The sequence below is a fragment of the Vidua macroura genome, chromosome 20 (genome assembly GCF_024509145.1).
Source record: "Vidua macroura isolate BioBank_ID:100142 chromosome 20, ASM2450914v1, whole genome shotgun sequence".
Taxonomy (NCBI): Eukaryota; Metazoa; Chordata; class Aves; order Passeriformes; family Viduidae; genus Vidua; species Vidua macroura.
Window position 1 is genome coordinate 7,790,959 of NC_071590.1, and position 12,072 is coordinate 7,803,030.

The window sequence follows — 12,072 nt, forward strand, 5'->3', positions numbered from 1 at the left end:
TGATTATGAGTGAGCTGCCTTTAAATATCTATTACCAGAGTCACCATGGTAACTGCTGTAAGAATTTCTTGCTGGTAAAAGGTTTCCAGCTCCCTGAGATACGGCAGGGCAAGATGCTTAGGCTGTTGTTTTCACGGTTTGAGTGAGATCAAAGAGGACAAAATAACATATTCCTGATTTTTGATAGCAGTGAATGGTAGTGGAACTGAAAGGAATAAGAATTATTCTGGAGCCTGTCCTCAGATCTGGGAATAGAGGACAGTTCCACAGGCAGGGACAGCCCAGGCTTTCCTTGGACAGCAGGCTCCTGCAGGAATCGAAGATGTCACTCCCTCTGGCTGAGCCAACACTTGGCCTTTCTTTCAATACTGTCAGCAAGTGAAATAATTAACCCTAACGAAGGAGGCAAAATTGTGATAGTTCACCTGCCACAGGAGCAGAAAGAGTTGCTGAGTGATTCAGTGTGGAGTAGAAAGAATAGACATGGCTTGTGTGTTCTCTCTTTATTTCATGGTGTTCTCAAACTGCTTCGTTTTCCTCTCTGCCTTCAGCTGCTGTGTACCAGGGCAGTGGTGTTAGCTGGGCAATATTCAGAATGACTTCCCTGCTGTCCTCATTTCCAAATCTTCCTCTTCCCTTCTTTCACATCTGCTTTCTCTCCCGAGTTCCTGTTGTGTGGCCAATCAATCCTTTGTTCTCTAATGGCAGTTGTTTCTATAGGCTTCCACATGACAGAGTCACTAATGCCCCTCATGCAAACTGTCACCTCAGGGGGTTGTTTTGCTTTCATTTATTTATTTACTTATGGTAAACAGGTCACAAACTCCATAGGGCACTTCTTCCTTTTCATGCAATCTGTTCTCTTGCTTCATTGCCCTCCTACTACAGTATCTGCTGGAGATTTTAAATTATCACTTGCTTTTATAGGAACATGGAAAACTGAGCCCCTATTCTTGCAGCTTTCCCACGTCATTGCCTGTGCCTCCTGCTTCTGGGCATTTAGGCCTTTTGGTAAGGGGGGCTTCTGCTCTGGTAATGAGCTGTTGGTGTGCCTGTGCTGCACCAGAAAATGAGACTTTGAGGAGAGGAGCAGTTCGCATCCACTTTGTGTGCGGGGGACAAGTGGCACAGCAGAGCCAGCACGAGTGGCACTGAGCACGTTTGATGGGAAGATTGTGCCTGCAGGGTGAGCTCATGCTAGTGAAGTGTTGGTATTTGTCCTTACCTGCCCCGTAGGCAACGTGAGCCACATGCCAAGATCTTTTTTGCTGAGCTTAAGGATGCTTCTAATTCATTTTAATTATAAGGTTTCTTCAGCGCCAGATTTGCACCAAGGGTTTAAAATCTGAAGTGATTATGATCGCCAACCAGAAGATCCAAGGAAATAATTTTGTAAGAAGTCTTGAAAGCAGAACCTGGGTCTCAGAATGGAATTTGCCTGCATTATACCACTACTTGTTTCCTAATGGTTCTTCTGTAGTATTGTGGTTAATGCTGGGAGGGTCTCAGTGTTTGGGCACTTCAAATTTTAGCTTCTTGGTTCAATTTCTCAAGTCTGCTAAGCTGATTTAAAAGTTTAAGCAGTTGCAAACATGTTTGTTCCTAAGCTGTCTGGAAGAAAGGAAATGTTGAACATTAATTTAGATTCTCCCTTTTTTCTAAATTTTATTACATCATCAAAGCCAAATTTCTATGCTGAATTTCTGGGTGCCTCTGTATAACAGTGTGCATGTCTGTCAAAGCTGCTGATTTACATGGGAGTTAAAATCGATGAGCACTGTAGGCCCTTGCTAATCTGTGATATTTATTCAGTCATTTAGGTGCTTTCATTTCCTGACCTGTAAAATAGATGAGTTATTAAGCTACTGCAATGATCAACTGATTCTGATCAAGTGTCTGTAAAAGCTGCAGAGAGGAAACATGAGGTGGGCACTCCAAGGCATTGTTGTGTGGGGAATCAAATCTTGCCAAGAGCCTTTTTTCTGCAATCCTGATGATTTATTAAAGAAATATGGATATTGATCTAGTACCAATATCCAACTATGACAGACAAAAACTCTCTAACAGTTTAAAGTTAGAAAGTGTATGTTTATTGCGGCGCCGGGCAGCGTGCGGGACAGCTCCCAAATACACACCGCGCCTTTCCAATGATTACAGAGTCCTTTTATCCACACCAGAATTGAATACCCAAAATACAAATACATATTCATAATTTAGTACATCCCATTCCTCGCTTCCTATGCTAATCATTCCAAAAGCTATTAAGCATGCGTAGTTTGTTCCTTGAAATGGGTCGGTGGTCCCTTTCATGGGGAGGGGTCCCAAAATGAGGAAGTAATTGAAGTCTTCTTCACTCTGACCTTTCTACCTTAATGCAAATATGACAAATGAACCTTGGTAGAACTCCCATTCCTTGTCTTTAATTGGTTTCAGGACAGAGGAAGCCCACAATTGTCTTATGTTCCTAAAAGCTATTTGCAGTTTCTATATTCTTCATTACAAACCCAGCTAACTAAACATTGTGCTGACAAGCAATCAGTTATTAGTTAACTACTAACTCTTAACTTCATCAAGGCCTACTTATTTATTTTAATTAACTCTAGTAAGGCTTACCTCTAACTAAAATCTTAGCTCCTCTAAAATCTCTAAATCTCTTAAAGTTTGTTTCACTGATCAGCATTGGAGGGCTCGTTCCTCTCCTGGGACTTGAGCTCCTCGTGCTTCCCGAGTTCCCTCTGTGGATTTGTCCTGGTTTGGTTCCCGCTGGGCTCCCCGTGATGCTCCCTGTGGGTCGGGGCGGATCCCACAGCTTTGCTCCTGTTCCTGCTGTCGGCACTTCCAGTGTGAATCCTTCGGAGACAAAGCCGCTACCTCTGGTCTTTCATTTGCATCCCCCTAAAACGCACCGAGAAGTTCAAAGCAGTGGGACATTGCTCCAGAATCCCGTCGGGGTTTTTAATTCCGAGGCAGCCTCCAGCACACATCTCCAGAGCTTCATTTTGCTGTGCAGCTCTGCATTGTCAGTGATTTAATGGAATGTTTTTCTGTTCCAGGCTCCTTGGAGTTTCCAACCTGTTGGAATTCCTCTCCCGTTAGGTGATAAAATGCCAGCTTTTCCAGCATGAGATCCCTCTGGGACAATAAGTAAAGGGAGCAAGTAGGGTTATGCAGGATTTTGCCTGGGTAGGTAGTAAAAACTTGCTGTGCTACTTGAATATGGTAATTCTCTATGAATTGTTAATGAGTGCCACATTATAACCTATATAGCAGAAAACTAACAGCGAGGAATAATAAAATAGAAAGTTACTCCCTTTCCCTTAAGCCTTTCTTGCTTTTAATCATTGAAATAAAAAAAAAATCAGTTAGCAAAAAAAACCAGTATAAGTCTTGTTGTCCTCTTTCAGGCAAGAGCACTCAGTATTGCCTTTTTTGCATGTTTAGATTTATCCACATTTTAAGTAACAGGGTGACTGCAAGAAAGCTGTCCTTGGTTGTTGATGCCTAAGGAAGTAGAGACGTTTGAAAATTGCAAAGAATAATAAACTTTGCATAAATGTGTGCAAAAGTGATCAGTGATTTTTATTTTAAGTATATGAAATATGATGAGTGTTTCTTTGCTACATAGATTTCCTTTCTCATTTTGTCTTTTTCTGTGGGTTGGCTTTTTTTTTTTTTTTTTGGTAGATAAATGTGTGTTAACTCTTGAGTGTTCTACTCGGAAATTACAGAAATACTGAAAAATGCTGGCACATCTTACAGAGTTACTTTTGAAACAGGCAGTTTCCTAATTCTATTTTTGACTGACTCAGTGGCTGTTCCCTTGGAAATTCTCAAGAATTCTCAAAAATTGTTGTCTGGTCCTCTGAAATTTTGGCAATAGGCACCAGAGGAAGCTGTTTTTCTTGTCTCCTATAGCACTCCATGTTCCATAAAACATTATCTGCCTTTTGTTCACCCCAGTTTAATTATTCTAGTCTCTTCCAGCAACAAGCATTTTCTCCACTTGCAGGTCAAAGCTGGTAGCCACAGGCTGAGCCCCTCAGGTGCTGGGTAGGCACACGAAACTGTGAGTAGTCTCTTAAGAATAGGGATGGAAAAATAAATCCCAGTTCTCCAAACCAGCTCACACAGCTTGCTTGTGCTGGTGGAGCCTTTTTGGCAGCAGTTGCAGGAGTTCCATCCACCCAGTTGATCAGCAGCATCTTGTTGACTGAGCAGCAGTTGTTTTTGTCAAAATGGAAAGTGGTGCCCCATGATTCACTCTGCAAACGTCCACCAGCAGCGTGAACTTCCTGACATCTGCGCTGCAACTGAGAAAATAAAGAAGTTTGGATCAGTTATGTCCAAAAGGGAAAAAGCACAGAGTAAATGCTGTCCCAGAGCCATGGCCTGACTCCACTAATATCCCCTGTCCGATGCAGGCTTGTCTTTGTAATTCCTTTTGGTTTTCCAACTCCAGACAGCAATGTCCCAAGCCTTACAGCTGAATTAGAGACTTGCTTTAAAAAGACATTGTTATTGACATAATAGCCTTGTTTATGGAATTTCTCTCCTTTGTAATTCAGATTGTTTCATGCACAAAAGCAGTTAAATATGGCATAAATATCTGTAAATGCAAAGATATTTTAAACCTTGTTCCTTGTGTACATCTTTTTTCCACACTATGCATTTGCTTCTCAAATGAGCTGTGCCACCCAAAATTCTGCCCTTTGCTCATTTCATTAAGTTCTCATCCATACTTGTTCTTGTGGAATTGTACCATTACTGCAGTTTGCAGCATAAAGCCTTTAAATTCCTCAAATGCAGTATTTTAAAGGTGTATTAATGGTGAGGTTTGATCTTATTCTCTCCTACCTTGTAGGGAAGTTGTGGGAGCAAGTGCATTTAGCAGAATGCAGGCAATATGTTCACTGTTATTTTGTCTGTCAACCAATTTTACCAGCTGGGTGAGAACCTGGCAGATACTTGAAAAAAGTTTATATTGCTACTTGAAATGGTTTTCTCACCCTGGCTGTGTGAAAGTAATTATGGTTAAGGCCCTGGCTTTCTTTCAGCCTGGCCAGCTCATTTGAGCTGTTTGTTTCTGGGCTGTTTTTTCATTAAACAGAAAGGCAATTTATCAATTCAGAAAGTTTTATGCTGAATAACACTTTGGTCTAAGTAAAGAGATCGGGTAATTATAGCCATAAGGGCTACCAGAAAACCTCTAAATAAACAAATATTCTGTCTGGTCTCCTTGGGTTTGGGGAAATTCTTCACCACTATTCCAGGCTGTCTCCCCAAGCTGAAGTATGTAAATGTTGTGACTGTCTCCTTACAGCCAAGCATTTCATTTTTAGGTTTTGGTCAAGTTATATTTATCAAATGTATCCCAAAGATATTTGAGAGTGCAATACAGGAGCTCATCTTGCCTTTCCACTCCCTCATCTCAATTCTTTATTTCTCTTGGCTGGAGGATCGGAAAACCTATCAAGCTGCCAACACTGCTATCCCTGTGAGCCCAAACAAACTCACCAACAGTGGCAGAGGGGCAGAACGTTGTTCTCCAACTTCCTCCTTATCTGAGCTCTGAATAATCTCAAGAACTCTGAATGTTGTGTAAAAATACCGAACGGGTAAGTTCTACCAGTGGTCACACAGCCTGACGTTGGATATTGAAGAAAATGTCAAAATGGGCTGGATAGAAAGATTGGTACATTGTGGATCTTGGCAAAGTTGGAATAGCACCTGACTGAATTTAGGGACTTAAAACTAATAATATCTGCTTGAGACCTGCTAAACACAGAGCTTTATCCTGTGCCAAATAAGTCATGGTGTGCACTTTTGTCTTGTTCTGGAATTTTAAGATAAAATCTCATTACTCTTAAGAATATCAGAAAGTTGGATCCCAAATCCATAATCTTCAGAGTTGATTTGGCTTGGACTCAATCTGTTTTGTAGGTTTGGTTGCTCTATGGTAACAGTTGTGCTGCCAACACTGAGCTAAAACATAAATTTACTCTTGGCATAACATCAGCTTCCTTCAGGCCACTTTGGCACCTTGAGTAAGGAGGGTGCAATAAGGTTGGACTATTCATATTCATCAACATCTACTGTAGTATCAGCATTACTTAAATACCAGGTTCACACTGCTGATAGGGAGGATTCCTGGTTTGTAGGAATTCTTTGGTCAGAGACACCAGAGGGTGATCAGACCCTCTTAGGACAGAATTGGACAAAAAAGCTCTGTTTAAAACATGCTAGTTTTATGTTTGAAATTTGGATTTGATGTCTTTTTCATCTCCTCTGTCTCCTTCAACTTGATACTATCTCTGTTTGCTTTAACTCTGTTAAGACCTCTGGCCTTTTTCTTCCTATTTTCAATCATGAAATTCTTTTCAAAAATCTTAAGGAAGAGGAACATTCTCAAGCATTTGTTCACTCTTGTCCTTTATTTGCTCTTTTCTAAATAAAGAACAGATTGACCCTTCTTGGGCAGCTCGAGTCACTCAGGACTGATTCTGGTTAGTTTTGTAAAAGCTTCTGTCTTAGTGCACCTTCCTTCTCTACACTCATATTTCCACTTTGTTGAAGCAATGATGGAGGCAAGGGAAATGTCATAAGGTGTCCTGGCTGTGATTGCTGGCACTCTGGGGGATGTATTATTGTGGAATAGGAAAGATTCTGAAAGCAGCTTCTGTGTTTTCCCCTGAAAATGCCTTTTTCTATGCCACCTCCTTGCCCTTTCTCTGTGGTTTTTGCTTAATTGGACTATGCAGACCAGTTTGTGGTTTATACTCTGCCCAATGTCCAGTCCTGCAGTTGGGGATGATGGGACCCTCAAAGAAACTCTTTGTCTGCTTTAAGGATTGAAGCATCTCACTGTTTTGGACCTAGGCTACAAATTGCTTTCTTGCATAAATCCTCCTTGCTTTGATGAAAATATAATATTTGTCATTCCCCTGAGTAAGCGAGTGCCTGTGTGTGTGTGCTGAATGCCGAGGCGCCGGTGGAGCCAGCTTGCTTCCGTGTGTGAATCATTTCTCAAGCAGCTCTCTGTGTCTCTCTGCAATGTGGTTTTCCTCTCAGGGAAGCACTCAAGCCCTGAATTTTCAGTCTGGCTTGCACATGCTGTCAGAAGCTAGTGGGAGACACTTTTTAACGCAGAAAAGAGGACAAGCTTTTACTGTAAGTATTTTATTATCTTTTATTTCTTTTATGATGGGAGCTGTATTATCTCTAGAAGAATTCTTGGGCCAGTAATGTATTTGTAGAGTGAATGAACCTGCTTTGCTCAACAACACTTTTTTCATAGTATCTCAATGTAAAACTAAATTGAATTAATCCAAAATAGGGTAAAGACGGCCTTGTTAGCTGAAAATGGGCTAAGGATGGTCTAAAAGCCATTACAACCACAGAAAGAAATCCCCCCATGAGAGCTGGCTACTGTATTTTCCTCTTGCTCAGCTACATTGATTTAGTGACAGAAGGGGTGAAGCTGTTTCTGTTCCTGCTTTTTCCTCTGGCAATTTACGGTTCTTCCCCAGCACTGAAATGAAGCAGGAGCACAAGCAGAGTTTCCTCTGCTGCTGCATGTGCACACAGTCCAGTCAAGGAAGGGCAGAAGGGAACGGACTGCTGAGCCAGGAGCTTTGGCAGCTCATGTCTGTGGGAGCAGGGAGAGCACTGGGGGCACTCCAGCAGGTACCTCTTACAGCCAGAGCTGGTCAGGTCCTCAGCAGGACCCTCTCATTACAGCACCTCGGTTGTTGTCTTTAAAACTGTACTGGGGATGTAGATTGGTCATAGAAACAATTGTAATAATAACAGCATTTATAGAGCAGGTAATATGGTAAAGTGGTAGAGATGTTAATTAAGTCCTGTGTGTGTAGCAGTAAAGGATTAGTGGTAGAACTGGTTTGAAAACAGGGATTCTCTACCTTTTTCTTTTCTGTACAGTTCTAGAAATCCCCTACTGATTCTTTCTGGTTTGCATGTTTCTTTCTAAATTAAAGTGTTCTTTGTCCCTGTAACCTTGGCAGAAGAGAGGATACCTGATTTGCTCAAACAGTGTTTTTTCTGCACAATTTCTGTAACTACCACAGAAATTTCTCCTCCTAACATGCACATGGCAATGTACTACCCCTTCCCTTTCTTGTGCAGTTCTAAGCCAATTTAATTTCATTGTGTAGCCCACCAAGGTGAGTCATTCAGTCCATCAGTGGTCCCCAGTCACAGCTGCAAACTGTTGCTTAGGTCTGTTCTGTTCCTGTTTGTTATGAATATTTTTAAAATGCAGAAGTCCTCTGGTTTCTCCTGCAGCTTTGGAGTTACGGCCTCATCTTTGCAAAGAGCCCTTTCTGTCAGAAGTTCATGCTGTCGCTCATAAATGCTCAGAAGTTCCCAGTTTATGAACTTCAAGTGAGCTATTTTGCTCTTTAATGGGAGATAAATATCTCCTTAAGGGATAGTTTCCAGATCTCAATTATTTCTCTGCACTGTGATGGATGGAAAATGGGAGTCAGGGAAACATCCCAGCATGTGGCAATCTGTGAGGCTGCTCGCTTGCGTGCTGCGTGACAGATGTTGATTTATCTAATTTTTGCTTTTTTTTTCTATGGGGTTCCTTTCCAAGGCAAACGAATTAGTCCATCTTCATAAATACCCCATTTAGCAAGCAATTATTATCCCATTTTTACAAATGGAAAAACTAAGGCATGGGATGATTGCCTGGCTGAGGGGGTATGATGATTCTGTGCTGAAGCTGAGGATGGAATCAGGTGGAATTCCGTGGAATGCATTGCCTCTGGTATCACCCTTCCATGCTCTGAGGGGACAGAGAAGCTGCCAGTCTCTGTACCAGTATGTACCAGTCAGGATGACAGTGTAGCCACATGCTGTGCATCTCTGCTATTCCAAAAAAACATCATCATAATTCCTTTTCTTTCTTGTAGTTGTGTCTACCCTCTATGCTACAGAAAAACGTAATGACAGGTAATTATCAGGCAAACCACTTGTAATTATTCTTAATTTCTTCAGCAATTATATAGCTCTTGCTCTATCTGAAATGAAACCTTCTTCTCTTCCTTCTTGTGGGTTGGCAAAACATGAAGTGGCCGAATGTGTCACTTGCTTTGTGCTGTATTCCCTGGGACAGTAGTTCAAAGAACATGGATTCATGAGCAATAGCTGCCTTGAAATGGCCCTAAAACATTTTTGTTCTCAAGCTGAATGGACTGAACATGAATTAAACCCATCTTTTCAGGACGGAGTCATATTGGGGAAAGCCCAGAGTGACCTAATTATTCACGATTATAACGTGGTTGTAACTTCAAAAAGGGAGTTTGGAGTCAATGCATCATTTTTAGCCTTCCTGAATATTCCTGTGCATCCTTCAGTAACGTGATGTTTGTGATTCAGAATTGCCACATCATGTAGAAAATTACAGCTGGGTTGGGATTTTTGTTTCTTTATCCTCTCATTTATAAGATCAGGGGTCGTAAGGAGGCAGCAGCATTTCTCTTCTGAGCTGTGTAATGGTGGCTGGTTAGATAATCAGTGTGAGGAAGGAGGAGGAGATGGAGAATCCATGTGCAAACAGTGTAATTCAGATAAAGGACAAGCATGTTCCCAGACATCTCCCAGTACAGCTTTGGCTTGTTTTTCCAGCATCAGTCACTGTGCTGGATGACAGCAAAGATATCTGTATTTTCCTGTCTCATAAATGGCCAGCAGCATGGAACAAGGACAAGGGAAATGCAGCTGAACCAATTCCTTATCCATGTGCACACATGAGGATTTTATTGTGATTTCTGCATTTTTCTCATGTGATCTAACGATGAGTGAAAGGCTGACAAATCCAAAACTCCAGGGAGAGCTTCTGTGGAGGAGGGTGGGCAGAAGGTTTTGCAGTGCTCTCCGTGTCTGAAAAAGTCATCAATGACTCTAATGGTTGCTGTGGGAAGAGGATTTTATTTTGAATGATGTTGAGACATGGAGTTTTGCAGTTGCTGGCCTGGCCTCTGGCAGCCTTTTGGGGATGGTTTTGGAGGGTGAGTTGATGGCTGGAAACATCATGTGTGGCTGCCTGGACCTGTCCTTGCCTGGGCCATCTCTGATGTACTTTGGACATCTTTGGAACCTTTCAGTACATTTGTGTGCTACTTAATAAATACCAATTGTAGGGAATTATTGAAACACACTAAGGAAATAAGCAAGAGAAGCCTTAACACAAAAATGTGAGCTGGTCACTTACCACTGTAACCACAGATAAACTTTGGGAAGTTCAAGGGAGTTTCCATTATCTCTTTGCATCTGACACCATGAGGGGAAGGAAAAGAACTGGCTCTGCAATAGTTGCTTATAGAGGAGAGGTAAAGCTGTGTCCCCTGGAAAAAAAATTCTCATCTGATGCCACATTGAAAGTGCTCTTTTGATGTTGAAGAGTTCTACAGAAGACTCATTAAAACAAAAATGCAAAGCAAGCTACAACCAAGAAGAGTGACTAGATATGTGACCTTGGGAATGTCTGTGTCCTCATTTCTGTGTAGTTCTGTGTCTAAAATTTAACAGCATTTTTAACTCCTTGCAAGATCACTTGGATTCTACAGCTACCTAGCTGTTTTATTACAGTATAATTTTCTTCAGTATTAAAAGTTGAAAAAAAATAATAATAGCACTAAAACATCTTTCTTGACGCATGAATAAAACCAGCAGAATCTGCCCTGCTGTCTGGACATGAAAATTTCCAAGTGATGTCTTGTCTCCTGATCCTCTACCAGCAAACCACCAAAATTCAGCTGCAAATGAGACTGGAAAGAGAGTCTGCTGAGGTAGACCAGAGGAAACTACGAAGTGTCTATCAGGGGTCAGGTTTATAATTGATTCTTTTTGGACAGCAAAAGCAAGAGTGGTTTTTTTTGTCTGGGTTGTGTTTAGGTGGAAACAGGTAGTTTGGCTTGGTGGTTTTTTTGGGGTTTTTTTTTGGTGTTTTTTTTTTTCTAATTAAAGCTAAGCTTTGTACCAGCAAGAATCCAGCAAGTGTCTGCTTGGAGGAGTGATGGAGGAAGGTTGCACTGAGAGCCTCAAATACACCAAGATCAAGGTAATAAGAATTAAAGCAAAGAGAGAATGGATAGATACAGAAATTCTATTGAGATAAAAGGAGCAGATGCCTGAGGAAAGCTGATAAAAGTGACCAAAAACTAACAGTTTGTTTTTATTTTTTAGCCTGATCTTATTTCTAAATATAGTTTTCTCCATGCCATCTATCTCCACATTACCAATTACTGTATTTGGACTATCAGCTTGCCTGGTTTGATTCCTAATATCAGTTAAGAAATCAAGATGAGTCATATGGAAGCATCTGTCAAGCTTAAAAACTGTTGTTTAAAGTTAATTGATGTGAAAGGCAGAAAAGAATTCTATTTTAGCCCAGCTGTCTATCCTGCCATACAGCTTCCTACGTGCCACTAGAAAATGCTTTACAGTTTACTGAACTTGTTAGATATTTCTATGTTCCAGTTGATAGTTTGTCTGAAAATAGCAGAAGTTGATTAGAAGGAAAATAGTTAGAAGCATGATGAAGATTTAAAAAAAAAAAAAAAAAAAAAAAAGAAAATCGTGCTTTGAATTCATGAGTGTGTGTAACAAAGCTTCTGGAATAGTCTGACCTTTGGATGTAATGAAAAGTAACTGAATTACAGGAAAATGGCACTGGGGACTGTGAGGTTTGACCCACTAAAGTCACACTTGTGTCTTTTGAGAGCCTTAGCTGCAGAGTTGGGATTTTGGCCTCATCCTTCAGGACTGCTGGGCATTCCCAGGTCCTGGTGAAGCTGCCATCTGGCACATTTCTCTCCAGATTCAGTGATGAGTTTTCATAATTCTTTATCTCATTCATTTTCCCAAAGCATCTTGTGCATGACTCTGCTTTGAGTGTCCTGCTGAGTCCTGACACACAGACATGGGCACCAAAACCTAAATTGTATAACAATTATATGTGGGGGTTTATGTAGATGATTTCCATCCCCAACAGGAATTTTCCTGTGTAATTTCATTTCTGCAGATATGCTAATTTTTTTTCACTTATTT

The 12,072-nt window shown here is 41.1% G+C and overlaps 1 protein-coding gene across 4 annotated transcripts in view; it reads left to right on the plus strand.

Moving 5' to 3' along the window:
• The window catches only part of SPECC1 (sperm antigen with calponin homology and coiled-coil domains 1), an 87,783-nt gene that overhangs the window by 4,397 nt on the left and 71,314 nt on the right, over positions 1–12,072 (plus strand). The gene's annotated exons all lie outside the window — the stretch shown is intronic.